General features: G+C 45.6%; 1 protein-coding gene across 5 annotated transcripts in view; it reads right to left on the reverse strand.

Moving 5' to 3' along the window:
* The window catches only part of TUFT1 (tuftelin 1), a 44,787-nt gene that overhangs the window by 23,589 nt on the left and 5,458 nt on the right, over positions 1–15,740 (reverse strand). Inside the window, exon 1 of one of the 5 annotated variants that reach the window (XM_073008384.1) lies at positions 1,263–1,278. The exons of the other annotated variants lie outside the window; for them this stretch is intronic. The gene's annotated coding sequence lies outside the window, so the exon portion shown is untranslated. Of the gene's footprint in view, positions 1–1,262; positions 1,279–15,740 lie in introns of those variants that run through there. 5 annotated transcript variants of the gene reach the window in all.

Here is a 15,740-nt window from a genome sequence, read left to right on the forward strand (position 1 = left end):
CTTGAGGTCATTTGGTCATCAAAACATCTTACCAGTAACAGACAGGTTTTAAGGAACCCTCTTAACCTTCCAAATGTCTGGAGAAGATAACCTTCCAACTTGGCGGAGAAGAAATCAGTCTTTGGTGAGATACTTAACTCTTGGTGTTTTTATCTGTAAAATGGGTATATTACCATCCAACGGAGGGTTGTTTGTTTGTTTGTTTGAGATGGAGTCTTGCTCTAGTCTCCCAGGCTGGAGTGCAGTGACACGATCTCAGCTCACTGCAGCCTCTGCCTCCTGGGCTCAAGCAATTCTCCTGCCTCAGCCTTCCAAGTAGCTGGGATTACAGGCACACAATACCACACCTGGCTAATTTTTGTATTTTTAGTAGACACGGGGTTTCACCACATTGGCCAGGCTGGTCTTGACCTCCTGACTTTGTGATCCTCCTGCCTCGGCCTCCCAAAGTGCTGGGATTACAGGCATGAGCCACTACTGTGCCCGGCCCCCAGCTGAGGGTTTTTTTGTTGACTATTACTTGAAAATGTTGCCAGGTGTGGTGGCTCATGCCTGTAATCCCAGCATTTTGGGAGGCCGAGGTGGAAGGATCACCTGAGGTCAGGAGTTCGAGACCAGCCTGGCCAACATGGTGAAACCCCATCTCTACTAAAAATACAAAAAAATTAGCCAGGCATGGTGGTGGGCGCCTGTAATCCCAGCTGCTCAGGAGGCTGAGGCAGGAGAATCGCTTGAACCAGGGAGGTGGAGGCTGCAGTGAACTGAGATCGCACTACTGCACTCCAGCCTGGACAACAGAGCGAGATGCCGTCTCAAAAAAAAAAAAAAAAGAAAGAAAGAAAGAAAATGAGAAAATGTATGGAGGTTACTCTCTGCCAAACAGGAGGGTAGCACTGAAACATCAGCATCCTCCCACTTCTTGGAGTGAATCCAAATGTAGGAAAGACAGAAGACACTGTCACAATGGCCCTTAAACCTTCCCAACCCTAACAAAGTAGCTGGTTTTATGAAAACACTTAATTCCTATGAGATAAAAGCCACATCCTTAGAGTGGCATGCAAGGCCCTCCACAGTCTGGGTAAACTCACGCCTCTTGCTACCATCTCTCAGTGCCCTATCCAATACATTCGATGGTTTCCAACTTCAGGGTCTTTGTTCCCATCATTTCCTGTGCCTTAAATATCCATTCTTCCCATTTTCACCTAGGGCATCTGCAAGTTCCTCAAGTTCATGTTCAAATGCCTCATCTTCCAAGATGCTACCCTGCATCCTGTGGGAAACACGTCTTCCCCTCCTGGAGCTCCACAGCGTCACGAGGCCTCCCATGGCATCTGCCTCTCAGTTATTTGTGTTCTGTGAAGAATTACCCCTTCTGTTAACTCCTCGAGAGCTGTTGTATGCCACAGCACTTCGCAAAGGTATTTTCTGAATGCACAGAGAATGCTCTATGACATCTAGGTCAAGAAAATATTACAAAAGAAAGAAGAGGAAATGATTTCAAAATAGCCAGAATGGCTGCCAATTCTTTCTTCCCAGGATACACCCGCACTTTTATTAAAACGCTCTTTCAGCCGGGTGCGGTGGCTCACGCCAGTAAACCTAGCACTTTGGGAGGCCAAGGTGGGTGGATCACCTGAGGTCAGGAGTTTGAGACTAGCCTGGCCAACATGGTGAAACCTCATCTCTATTAAAAATATAAAACTCAGCCAGGTGTGGTGGCAGGCACCTGTAATCCCAGCTACTAGGGAGGCTGATGCAGGAGAATCACTTGAACCTGGGAGGTGGAGGTTCCAGGGAGCCAAGATCACACCACTGCACTCCAGCCTGGGCAACAGAGCGAGACTCCATCTCAAAGAGCGGAAAAAAAAAAAAAAAGAACACTATCTCCCCATACCTGGAGGCAGGCTGGGAAAAGGCAGGGCATCCTTCAGTCAGAACAAAGGGGTTATTAGCTAACAAAGGTCCAGTCTGGTCTGTTTCGTAAACCCAGGCAATTCCAATTGGAAGAGCATAGACAACTAGGCTGGGTTGGGGCACTGAGAGATGATTCCATCCAGCCATCAGAATTCCAGGTAGAGAGAAGAAAGAGGGTGAGTTAAAAATGTTCTCAAAGAAATAATGACCAAAACCTTTCAAAATTTGGCAAAACACAAAAACCTGTAGATTCAAGAAGCCAAGCAAACTTCAAACAGAGCAAACATGAAATTCATGCCATGACAGATCATAATTAAATTTCTGATAACTAAAGACAAAGAAAAAATCTTGAAACCAGAGAAAAATAACCTTTGAGGGGAAAACAATGTGAATAATGGCAGATTTCTCATCGGAAATGTCAGAGGGTAGAAGGAAGTGGCATACTATTTTTCAAATGCTGAAAGAAAAGAACTTTCAATTCAGAATCCTATAACAGAGAAAAATATCCTTCAGCAATGAAGGGGAAATCAAGACATTCTCAGATGAAGGAAAACTAGGAGAATTTCCCACCAGCAGACCTACACTAAAAGAATGGCTGAAAAAGTTCTCTAAACAGAAAGAAAATGATTTTTAAAAAAAACGGAAACTTGAAATATTGAGAAGAAAGAAACATGAGTAGAAAAAAGATGGGTAAATACAACAAGATTTCCTTCCCCTCTTAGGTTTTCTTTTCCTTTTCTTTTTTTTCTTTCTTTTTTTTTTTTTTTTTGTTGAGACAGAGTCTCGCTCTGTTGCCCAGGCTGGAGTGCAGTGGCCGGATCTCAGCTCACTGCAAGCTCCGCCTCCCGGGTTCACGCCATTCTCCTGCCTCAGCCTCCCGAGTAGCTGGGACTACAGGCGCCCGCCACCTCGCCCGGCTAGGTTTTTGTATTTTTTAGTAGAGACGGGGTTTCACCGTGTTAGCCAGGATGGTCTCGATCTCCTGACCTTGTGATCCACCCGTCTCGGCCTCCCAAAGTGCTGGGATTACAGGCTTGAGCCACCGCGCCCGGCCTTCTTTTTTTTTTTTTTTTTTTTTTTAATTTTTTTTTTTTTGGCTATAAGTTTATTCAATGCAAAATAATCCTCTCCAATTTTACTGAGGTGGCTGACCACGTCCACAACCAAATCCACCTTTAAACTGGAATTCCGTTGCTGACCCAGCCCCAGCCTCAGCCTTCTTGTCGGCACCAGGGGGCACAGCACTCCGCCTGTAGGTATCTCCGTCGGCTTCCCCTCTTGTGAGTTTTGCAGGTTGCTCACCCTCCAGACCTTTAGGCTGAGGACTTCCAGTCTCTGGTGGCTGTGGCGTAGGGTGGCAGGCACAATCTCTGGGGCAGATGAAGGTAATCACAGAGATACTGGACGCCCTCATCGGTAAGGTACCAGTAGAAATGTCTCCAGGTAAACTGTTCCTTCACGTAGCCTCGGGACTTGGGAGACTGCATGGCCTTCAGGACATGACGGTTGGGCACATCCTTGTCTGTCAGCTCCAGGTGCTTAGGCATGTGGACATCCTTCTTGGCCACCATGACTCCCTCCTTAAAAAGGAGTCCATAGGCCGGGCGCGGTGGCTCAAGCCTGTAATCCCAGCACTTTGGGAGGCCGAGACGGGCGGATCACGAGGTCAGGAGATCGAGACCATCCTGGCTAACACGGTGAAACCCCGTCTCTACTAAAAATACAAAAAACTAGCCGGGCGAGGTGGCAGGCGCCTGTAGTCCCAGCTACTCCGGAGGCTGAGGCAGGAGAATGGCGTAAACCCGGGAGGCGGAGCTTGCAGTGAGCTGAGATCCGGCCACTGCAGCCCAGCCCGGGCTACAGAGCAAGACTCCGTCTCAAAAAAAAAAAAAAAAAAAAAAAAAAAAAAAAAAAAAGGAGTCCATAAATGGGAATCCATTTCTTCTTAGGCATCAACATCTCGGTGGCTGTAGGGGCTGGGGCCGGGGCTGGAAAGCCCCTCTTAGGTTTTCTAAGTTACATTTGATGATTAAAGCAAAAAGTATAACAATGTCTGATGTGGTTCTAAATGTATGCAGAGAAAATATTTAAATACGATAATATTATACTATTAAATATCTAGTATCATAAATGGGAGACGGTAAAGGGATATAAAGGAAGGAAAGGTTTCTCTTCTTCAATCAAATTAGTAAAATGCCAACACCAGTAGACTGTGATAACCTATATATATATAATGTATAATACCTAGAGCAACCACTAAAAAGTCTATACAAACATATAACACTCAAAAACATTACAAATGAATAAAAATGGAATCTTAAAAAGTGCTCAATTAATCCACAGGAAGGCAGGAAAAAGAAAACAGAAAAATGAAAAACAGAACCAGGCATCATATCTCACATCTGTAATCTCAGCATTTTGTTTTGTTTTTGAGACGAATTCTCTTTCTGTCGCCCAGGCTGGAGTGCAGTGACGCAATCTCGGCTCACTGCAACCTCTGCCTCCCGGGTTCAAGCAATTCTCCTATCTCAGCCTCCCCAGTAACTGGGATTACAAGCTCCCATCACAACGCCTGGCTAATTTCCATACGTTAGTATAGAGGGGGTTTCACCATGTTGGCCAGGCTGGTCTCGAACTCCTGACCTCAAGTAATCCACCTTCCTTGGCCTCCCAAAGTGCTGGGATTACAGGCGTGAATCACTGTGCCCAGTCAGTAATCTCAGCATTTTGGGAGGCCAAGGTGGGAGGATTGCTTGAGGCCAGGAGCTTGAGACTAGACTGGGCAAGAAAGTTGCCCCCTCTCTTCAAAAAAACATGATTTTTTTTCTTATCTAGGCATGGTGGTGTGTGCCTGTTGTCCCAGAAACTCAGGAGGCTGAGGTGGGAGGATTACTTGAGCTGGCAAGGTTGAGGCTGTAGTAAGCTGTGATCACACCACAGCACTCCAGCCTGGGCTACAGAGTAGGACCATGAGGAGAGGAGTCGGGAGGGTGGGGGGCGGTAGGAAGGGAGGAGACGGGGAGGGAGAGGGGAAAGGAAGGGAAGGGAAGGGAGGGAGGGAAAGGGAAAAGGAAGGGGAAAAGGGAAAGGGAAAGGGAAGGGAAGGGGAAAGGTAAAAGGAAAGGGAAAAAGCAGCTTTATTTGTAACAGCCAAAAACTAGAAGCCAAAAACTAGAAATGACCCAGATGCCTTCAGTAGAGAAATGGTTAAACAAACTATGGTACATCCGTTATTGTGCAATAGCACTCAGCAATAAAAAGGATCAAACTACTGATACATGCAACAACACTCTCCAGCGAATTTGTTGAGTGAAAAAAGCCAATCACAAAAGTTTACATGCTGTATAATTTCACTTGTGTAACATTTTTTAAATAACAAAGTTATAGAAATGGGAAAAAGATTGGTGGTTACTAGGAGTTAAGAAGAAAGTAGGGGCAGGGGGGAAGTGGGTGTGGCTCTCAAAGCGCAACATGAGGGGTCCTTATGGCGATGGAAATGTTCCATAGCTTGACTGTAACAGTGCCAATATCCTGGTTGTGATAGAGTACCACAGTTTTGCAAGATGTTACCACTGGAAAAAATGGAATAAAGGATACATGGGAATTCTATTATTTCTTATAACTGCATGTGAATCTACAATTATCTTTTTTTTTTTGAGACGGAGTCTCACCCTGTCACCCAGGCTGGAGTGCAATGGCACCATCTCGGCTCACTGCAACCTCCGCCTCCCGGGTTCAAATGATTCTCCTGCCTCAGCTTCCCGAGTAGCTGGGATTACAGGCACCTGCCACCAAGCCCGGCTAATTTTTGTATTTTCAGTAGAGACAGGGTTTCACCATGTTGGCCACACTGGTCTCAAACTCCCAACCTCGTGATCTGCCTGCCTCGGCCTCCCAAAGTGCTGGGATTACAGGTGTGAGCCACCATGCCCGACCTATAATTATATTTTTCTTAAAAAAAAACAAGGCCGGGCGCGGTGGCTCAAGCCTGTAATCCCAGCACTTTGGGAGGCCGAGACGGGCGGATCATGAGGTCAGGAGATCGAGACCATCCTGGCTAACCCGGTGAAACTCCGTCTCTACTAAAAAAATACAAAAAACTAGCCGGGCGAGGTGGCGGGCGCCTGTAGTCCCAGCTACTCAGGAGGCTGAGGCAGGAGAATGGCGTGAACCCGGGAGGCGGAGCTTGCAGTGAGCTGAGATCCGGCCACTATGCTTCAGCCTGGGCGACAGAGTGAGACTCCGTCTCAAAAAAGAAAAAAAAAAAAGGAATTCATATTCCTTCAAGTACTTTCAGGGACAAAAAGAATATAAAGAAGAAAATAAGCATTTATAATCCTGCCACCCAGAAACAGCCACTATTAAAATGTTAGTGTATGCTTTATAACTTTTTTTTTTTTTGAGAGGGAGTCTCATTCTGTTACCCAGGCTGGAATGCAATGGCACAATCTTGGCTCACCACACCCTCTGACTCCCCAGTTCAAGTGATCCTCCTACCTCAGCCTCCTGAGTAGCTGGGATTACAGGCATGCACCACCATATCTGGCTAAGTTTTTGTATTTTTGATAGAGACGAGACGCAGTTTCGCCATGTTGGCCAGACTGGTCTGGAACTCCTGACCTCATGTGATCCACCCGCCTTGGCCTCCCAAAGTGCTGGGATTACAGGTGTGAGCCACCATGCCCGGCCTTAATATTTAGAACTTTTATTCATCAAAATACACTGCTGAGAGGGCTGGTGTGGTGGTTCACACCTGTAATCCCAGCACTTTGGGAGGCCGAGGTGGGTGGATCACCTGAGGTCAGGAGTTTGAGACCAGTCTGGCCAACATGCTGAAATCCTATCTTTACCAAAAATACAAAAATTACCCTGGAGTGGTGGCACACGCCTGTAGTCCCAGATACTCAGGAGGCTGAGGTAGGAGGATCGCTTGAACTCTGGAGGCAGAGGTTGCAGTGAGCCAAGATCATGTTACTGCACTCTAGTCTGGACAACAGAGTGAGACTCCGTCTCAAAAAAAAAAAAGGCGGGGGGGGGCACGCACAGTGGTTCACAGTCCCAACACTTTGGGAGGCCAAGGTGGGTGGATCACGAGGTCAGGAGTTCGAGACCAGCCTGGCCAACATGGTGAAACCCTGTCTCTACTAAAAATACAAAAATTAGCTGGGCATGGTGGCACGTGTCTGTAGTCCCAGCTACTCAGGAGGCTGGGACAGGAGAATCGCTTGAACCCGGGAGGCGGAGGTTGCAGTGAGCCAAGATCGTACGACTGCACTTCAACCTGGACAACAGAGCAAGACTCTGTCTCAATAATAATAATAATAATAATAATAATAATAATAATAATAAAAAGAGTGCATGGCAACCCACAGAGCAGAAGAAATTCACTCTATGTATAACTGACAAAAGATGTCCAGAATATATAAAGAATTCCTACTAAACAAAATGACTAACATGGGATCCTGGACTGAACCCTGGAACAGAAAAAAGATACTAGTGGGAAAAGTAGCGAAACCCAAATAGTCTGCAACTTTGTGAACGGCATTGTACCAACATTAATTTCTTCATATGACAAACGTGCCATGGTGACCTAAGATGTTCACGTTGTGGGAAAACTAGATGAAGGGTATACAAGAGTTCTCTGTACTATCTTTGCAACTTTTCTGTAAATTTAAAAGTGTTTCAAAATAAAATGTTTACTTAAAGAAAAAAAGAGAGACAGCCAGCCAGACATGCAAACCAATAGAAAAACAGGCACAAGACGCCAACAGATACATCATCATGAGGATACCCAAATAGTCAACAAACATATGACAAGGGGTTCAACTTAATCAGGCATTATCAAAGAACTGGAAACTAAAACCACAAAACAATGCCACAAAGTACCTATCAGAATGACTAACATGAAATGGATAAAAAAAAAAAAAAAAAAAAAAAAACAAGTGTTCAGCAGATGTGGAACAACCGACACTGAGACGCTGATGCTGGGACTGCACAGTATCACAATCACTGGAAAATTCAGAAGCATCAACCAAAGATGAACACAAAAGTACTCTAAGGCACAGCAATTCCACCACTAGTTACTCTACCCAACAGAAACGCAAATGTAGGATCTCAGATATGATACCCCAAAATGAAGGCCTTGGAAGAAAAAAAAGTTTTCTCTCACTTTCTCCTGACCTCTTTTCTGGCCTTTCATTCCTCCCCTCGCCGTCCCGAGGCTAGCCATAGAAACTAGAATCCCTCTTCTCAAGGCGGGTCATAGAAACCAGAAGCCCTTTTCCCCAAAGCCAACCATAAAACCTAAAATTATTACTCTGACTTTCCACCTCTCTTTCTGTTAAAAACTAGCTATAAATAAATTATCTGGCTGGGCATGGTGGCTCACGCCTGTAATCCCAGCACTTTGGGAGGCATGGGCGGATCACGAGGTCAGGAGATCGAGACCAGGCTGGCCAACATGGTGAAACCTCGTCTCTACTAAAAATGAAAAAATTAGCCAGGCATGGTAGCAGGTGCCTGTAGTCCCAGCTACTCGGGAGGCTGAGGCAGGAGAATCGCTTGAACCTGGGAGGTGGAGTTTGCAGTGAGCCAAGATCGTGCCATTGCACTCCAGCCTGGGTGACAAAAGTAAGATTCCATTAAAAAAAAAAAAAAATTATCTGACCCACCTTGCTTGATTTTAAGTCACAAGACCCCCATTCCAGAGAGGGTCCTGCCTCATACCCAGAAGGAATGCTTAGAGAGGTCAAGAAGAATCTAGACAGACAGGCCTTGCTGGGTTTCCCACTGAGTCTCTTAGCATTAGATCATACCCTTTTTGTCCGATCATATTTCTACACAGCTGTCTATACTTTTTGAAATGTAAGAATGGCCTGCTTCTGATTCAGTAAGGCTAGCTTTTAAAAATAATAAAAATTGAAAATTAAAAAAGGATGGATGGTTTCCTCTGTATATTTGGGTCTTCATTCTGAAGGTTCCCATGTCACCTAAAAATATGATCAAATAAATGTGTATGCCTTTTTTCCTTTTTTGGGGGGGGGACAGAGTCTCTCTCGCTCTGTCAGCCAGGCTGGAGTGCAGTAGCACAATCTCGGCTCACTGCAACCTCCACCTCCCAGGCTCAAACAATTCTCCTGCCTCAGCCTCCCGAGCAGCTGGGATTACAGGTGTGTGCCACCACGCCCAGCTAATTTTTATATTTTTAGTAGAGACGGGGTTTCACCATGTTGGCCAGGCTGCTCTCGAACTCCTGACCTCAGGTAATCCACCCGCCTCAGCTTCCCAAAGTGCTGGGATTACAGGTGTGAGCCACTGCGCCTGGCCCTTTTTTCCTATTAATCTATCTTTTGTCAGTGATTTTCAGCAAAACTTCCAAGGGTGAAGAGGAAGCTTTCCCTTTGCCCTGGCACATACATATGTTTCCCATAAAAGCATGTATACTAGAAAGTTCACAGTAGCATTTTTCATAATAGCCTCAAACTAGAAATTACCCACATGTTCACCAAGAGTAGAATAAGTTGCAATATATTCATACAACGGAACTTTGTACGACAATGAAAAAGAATGAAGCACACTGTACATGCAACATCAGTAAATCTCACAAAGACGTTAAGCAAAAGAATCCAGACGCAAAAGTACACTATATGATTCTACTTATATAAAAAGCACAAAAATAAGCAAAACTAATATAATATGCACTTTGGAAGTCAGGACAGTGGTTACCCTTGAGGGTGAAGGTAGGTGGTAATTAGAAGGGGACAGGAGGGGGCTTCTGTAGTGCCCGTAATGATTTGTTTCTTGATCTGGGTGCTGCTTACAGGAATGTGTCTAGTTTGTGAAAATTACTTGACTGTACATTTGTGATGTATGTATGTTTCTGTATATATGTTATTATTAAATGTTTTTAAAAACAAAAAATCAAAAACTCCTTATTATGGTATTAGAGTCCCCTTACGATCAGGACTATCACAGTCTATACCACATAAAATGTTTTGACTCCCTCCAGTACCCCAATGTACCCTGCACTCTAACTGTCCCCAACTTTTTCCTGATCCAATCGTAGAAGGCATCCAAATCCAAGTCTGTTTCTGCTAACGGGTCTTCCAGTGCAATACGTGCTCCCACCTCCCCAGAGGTGCACATGTTGCTTTCTCGGACCAGGGTATCCTCTCCTCCCTTGCCTCCTTGGAGAATTCCTGCTCAGCCTTCAAGGCATCTCCTCTTTGAGGGTCCTATCCCAGCACTTCTCTCTCAGTCAGAGCACCTACTGCAACCTACATATCCCGCACTTTAACAAGGAGCCCATTCTTTTGTAACTATTTATTCATCTCCCCTAATAAAATCAAGCTCCTTGAAGACGTGGATAGCTTATTTAGCACAATGCCTGGTCTAGAATAGGTTCTCAAAAAAATATGTGTTGCATGAGTTCCAGGTGATATGTTCAGGGATTTTCCCAATTCCCTTTGAGAAACTCCAGCTCTTCAGTTTAGAGAAGCAGTATGGAAAACTGAAAAAAGCAGAAACAGAAAAGTAGCAGAGGAAGGTCAAGGAAAAATTGAGCAAAACTAAGAAGGCAACTCTAAAAAAAAATACAAGTGGCTAATGGAATGGTAAAGATGCTCAACCTCACCAGTATAAGGAAAATGCAAATTAAAATGCTAATGAGCTATTTTGGGGGGATTTCATTACATTTATAGAAATATAAAGATAAGACATGTAGAAGTATGTTCACAGCAGCATTGCATGCAATGACAAAATACCAGAAACCACCCAGATGGCCCACGGACAAGAAAACGAATTTTTAAACTATATATCCTCATTATTTTTGAGACAGGGTCTCACTGTGTCACCCAGGCTGGAGTGCAGTGACATGATCATGCCTCACTGTAGCCTTGACCTCCCAGGCTCAATTGATCCTCTCACCTCAGCTTCCTAAGCAGCTGGACTACAGGCGTGCACCACCATGCCTGGCTAATTAGAGAATGAATGAATAAACCCTGACATATTAGTACAATGAACCACTATTCAGCTGTGAAAACAAATGAACTATGCAACATGCATTGACATGAATAAATCTCAAAATAAATGTCAAATAAAAAAGCAAGCTGGGGCCAGGTGCGGTGGCTCACGCCTGTAATCCCAGCACTTTGGAAGGTCAAGGCGGGCAGATCACTTGAGGTCTGGAGTTTGAGACCAACCTGGTCAACATGGTGAAAGCCTGTCTCCACTGAAAATATAAAAATTAGCTGGGCCTGGTGGTGCATGCTTGTAACCCCAGCTACTCAGGAAGCCGAGGTGGGAGAATCGCTTGAACCCAAGGGGCGGAAGCAGTGAGCAAAGATCACACCATTGCACTCCAGCCTGGGCGACAGAGTGAGACTCCATCTCAAAAAAAAAAAAAAAAAAAAAAAAAAAAAAAGCTATTTGGGCCAGGCAGTGGCTCACGCCTATAATCCCCCAGCACTTTGGGAGGCCAAGGCAGGTGGATCACCTGAGATGAGGAGTTCAAGGCCAGCCTGGCCAACATGGTGAAACCCCGTCTCTACTAAAAATACAAAACACTGGTCAGGTGTGGTGGTGGGAGCCTGTAATCCCAGTTGCCTGGGAGGCTAAGGCCAGAGAATCGCTTGAACCTGGGAGGCGCAGGCCCCAGGGAGATAAGGAGAGAGGTGCAGTGAGCCCTGTGACACTTATGTAATAAAACATATAAAGAGAAGGAAAGAAAAAGTACTAAACTTGGCTAGGCATGTTGGCTCAAGCCTGTAATCCCAGCACTTTGGGAGGCCCATGCAGGCAGATTGCCTGAGTCCAGGAGTTTGAGACCAGCCTGGGCAACATAAGGAGACCCTGTCTCTACAAAAAGTACAAAAATTAGCCTGGCGTGGTGGTGCACACCTGTACTCCAAGCTACTAGGGAAGCTGAGGTGAGAGGATCAAGTGAGCCTGTAGGGTCAAGGCAGCAGAGAGCCAAGACCGTGCCACTGCACTCCAACCCAGGTGACACAGCAAGACTCTGTCTCAAAACAAAGTACTAAACTTGAAGTCAGAGGCAGGATGATGACCATTAATCCTTGAGCAAATGACTCAATCTCTCTGGGTCTCAGTTTTCTGTCTGTAAAATGAGGGTGATAATACCACCACTGACATTTTAGAAAGGTTAGGTAGATGTGAGAGAATGATGTAAAAGTGATTTGCAAACCACAAATCTCTTCACAAGGATGAAGTAGCATTACTTTCCCAAGTAGCTCTGTAAAGTCTGCAAAGGAAGAGGGTGGATGAAGTAAATTGTCTAATGGAGCTGATGAAAAACCCAGTGCTCTCTCTCTCTGGCACCTCATCCTCCAGAACCGGAGAATGCATCTTAGTCAACAAGGCCACAGACCTCGGCCTGCACCCTCAACCCAGAGTCAAGGAGCAAATCCTGGGGCTCCTCTCTGCTTGGTGCACTTCGTTGTTTTCTGGAGCAGGCTCGCATTTCCTCAGGATTGTGAGCAGGCTCCAGGGAGCTTTAGGAACACCCCAAAAATATCTGGCAGGGGGGTCTCCACTGGGGACTCTGAAAGGCAAGATGAGAAGTGAGGCCTTCTTCTCTAGGGAAAAAGGAGCAGTGCTAATCATAAGGTAAGCAGCCTCTAACCTCATAAACATTTCTGGGAGAAGCCCAGCTACCTCCAAATTATAGGCAGCCTCACCACTCTGTTCAAACAAATCTCCGGCTGTGACTCACTCCTCAAAGCAGGGAGGGGGTAAACACATAGCTGAGGGGTTAGAGATCAAGATGCCATAGCAGAGATAAGGAGATAAACAGGGAGGCCCCAGAGAGATAAGGAGAGAGGCACAGAGTTCTCACACCACAGGCTCAGGTGAATAGGGAAAAGCCTGCATTGCCCCAGCTCTCACTCCCCAGGTTTTACAGGGGTCACTAGGACTGGGTAGGAGTCAAGTGTTCTTTCTAAGAGGAAGCAAAGGAAGTAGAGATTGTCCCCGAGCTGGAAACCAGTAACCTTAATTCATCTTCACCCTGTATCCCATTCTTTCCTCACTTTGTCCCTCAATCCCATCCACTTTCCTACCCCAAGTGTACATGGCCTCTCAAGTTGCTGGAGGAGCAGTCACCTCGGTTTCCCCACGTTGAAAAATGGGAGGCCAGGCGCGGTGGCTCACGCCTGTAAACCCAGCACTTAGGGAGGCAGGCGGATCACGAGGTTAAGAGATTGAGACCATCCTGGCCAACAGGATGAAATCCCATCTCTACTAAAAATACAAAAATTAGCTGGACGTGGTGGCACATGCCTGTAGCTCCAGCTACTCCGGAGGCTGAGGCAGGAGAATCGCTTGAACCTGGGAGGTGGAAGTTGCAGTGAGCTGAGATCGGGCCACGCACTCCAGCCTGGTGACAGAGCGAGACTCCGTCTCAAAAAAAAAAAACCCAAGAAAAATATGAATAGCCAGCCCCTTGTAACAATGGCATCCAAGTGATCAGGATGAAGGATGCCCCACAAAGTCAAAGAAGAGAGCCGGATGGGATAGGTGGGTGCCTACCCTCTCCTTGAGTGAGGCTTGTACCCGAGTCAGCTCATCAGTCTCAGGTACATGGTCCTGCCTTCTGTAGTGCTGCCTAAGCCAGAGTTGGCCCTTTGTGGAATAGGACACAAAGATTCACTCCCTTTCTTCCTCCCCATATTAGCCAACAAAACAGGTGTTTGCTTTTTATGTGGCTGCCTACCCAGAGGCATGGGCTGGACAGGCACTATGTAGAGGGCTGACCAGGGTTACTGTGAGGTGAAATGAGAAAAAGGATTTGAGGTGGCACCCTACATGAGGCAGCACTTCTCATTACTTGGAGCCTTAACAAAGGAAAACAATGGGGCCGAGCAGTGACTGTGTGTCCGCAGAGGGAAGTGAGCTCCTGAACCAGCTCTGAAGGAGACACCCACTTGCTGAGCCAGTCTCTCTCTAGGACACCTACCTAGCGACCAGCAAACCTGGAATGAAAGGGCAAGTTCCTCAGTGCCCCCTCTGCATCAAAGGGAGTGGCTCTGCCCTCTCTAGGCTCTGACTACCTGCTTAGTGATTTTTGCTTCTGTGCCCCCAGACCCAAGAAAACTATGTCCCTTTTCTTCCTTCTTTCCTCATCCCCTTCCTTCCCTATATTTTCTCCTCTGCTTCCTGCCTTTGCTGGCCAGGCTTAAATCTGGGCCACAAGCCTTCCTGGCACATACCTATTTCCGCAACTGAACCTTCCCAACCCCTGGAAAACAAAGGTATTTCACAAGACTCTGCACCTCGACCCAAAGAGGCATGCGCCATAATTACTAGCAGGCAAGGAAGCTCATCCCACCTCTCTGAGCACACGTGTCTGGAATCGAAACCATCTGGGTGCACACCCCCCTCCACCCTGGAGAACTATGGGCAAATGTTAGCGCCAAATGCCTGATGATGAGGTAACTCTCCTCGCTCAGAGGAGATCCTTCCTTCTCTGGGAAAGCCCCACATTCCCCAAATTCCTGGCAGGCTTGTTGACATCAGCTGCAATGCTCCTGAAAGTAAGAACCTGGCAATAAATGGGAGAGATGGGATGGTGTGAGGAGAAATTTATGGGCTGAGTGTAGGGCAAGTTTCATGAGTCGAAGGAACAGGCAGCCACCAAACTTGAAAGGCTCCTCTGCCCAGCAGTTTCCCCTACACTCAGATGTCGCAGAACCAGCACTTCCATGTTTTAGAATACATTCACTCCTCTGGAGTAAGCAGCAATGGCTCCAGATGAATCCTCTTTTAAAATACAAATATTCTGACCCAGCAATTCCACTCCTAGGTATTCCTCTCCAAGAGAAATGAAAATATATTTCCACACAAAAACTTGTACACCAAAGTTCGTAGCAGCATTATACAGAATAGCCAAAAAGCAGAAAGAACCCAAATGTCCACCAACATTTATCCACGACGAACACTGTTGTAATACAACTAAATAATGGAATATTATTCAGCCATAAAAAGGAATGAAGTACTGATTCACATTACAACGTGGATGAACCTTGAAAACATCATTCTAATAAAAGAAGCCAGTCACAAAGGATCATCTACCGATGATTACATTTATATGAAATATCAAGAACAGGTAAATCCACAGAGAAAAAAAGTAGACTGGTGGCTGCCTAGGGCTGAGGGAGGTTGGGGGGAAATGGGGAGCGACTGCTAATGGATCAGGATTTCTTTATAAGGTAAGGAAAATGTTCTAAAATTGATTTATTGATGATTGCACAACTCTGTGAATATACTAAAAACCAATGAATTATATACTTTAAATGGGGTATATGAATTATATCTCAATAAAGCTGTTCATAAAAAATTATATGAAGCTCATGGTAAGGCTTCAATAAATCACAGTTCTAGTTTAAAAAATAAGAGAGTGAGGCTCTGGAAAGACTTGGTATTAAACTACTTGAGCTTCTGAGGTCCTAAAGGAATGTCACCTATTCCGTGGTAAAGACAAGTCTTCAGATTGCAGCTGATAAAAAAAAATTCTGAGTCCACCCAGGTGTTGAGAGAACCTCTCTGGACAAGATAAATCCAAAAAAAGAAAAAGAAAAAGAGAGAGAGAGGATAAAAAAATGCAAATATTCTAAGGAAAGATAAAACTTATATATTACTTAAAGAAACCAGAGCAGCTGGGGACACCAGCTGCCTTGGTCGTGAGGTCTAAAAAAGAAGAGGAAAGATGCCCAGAGAGAGATGCCAAAATATGAACCCTGACCCACTGCCAGTGTAAGATCAGTACTGGCTGAGTCAGGACTAGCAAAGGTTACTCAGGTTTTCACCCTGGC

Source organism: Chlorocebus sabaeus, chromosome 20, assembly GCF_047675955.1.
Source record: "Chlorocebus sabaeus isolate Y175 chromosome 20, mChlSab1.0.hap1, whole genome shotgun sequence".
Classification (NCBI taxonomy): domain Eukaryota; kingdom Metazoa; phylum Chordata; class Mammalia; order Primates; family Cercopithecidae; genus Chlorocebus; species Chlorocebus sabaeus.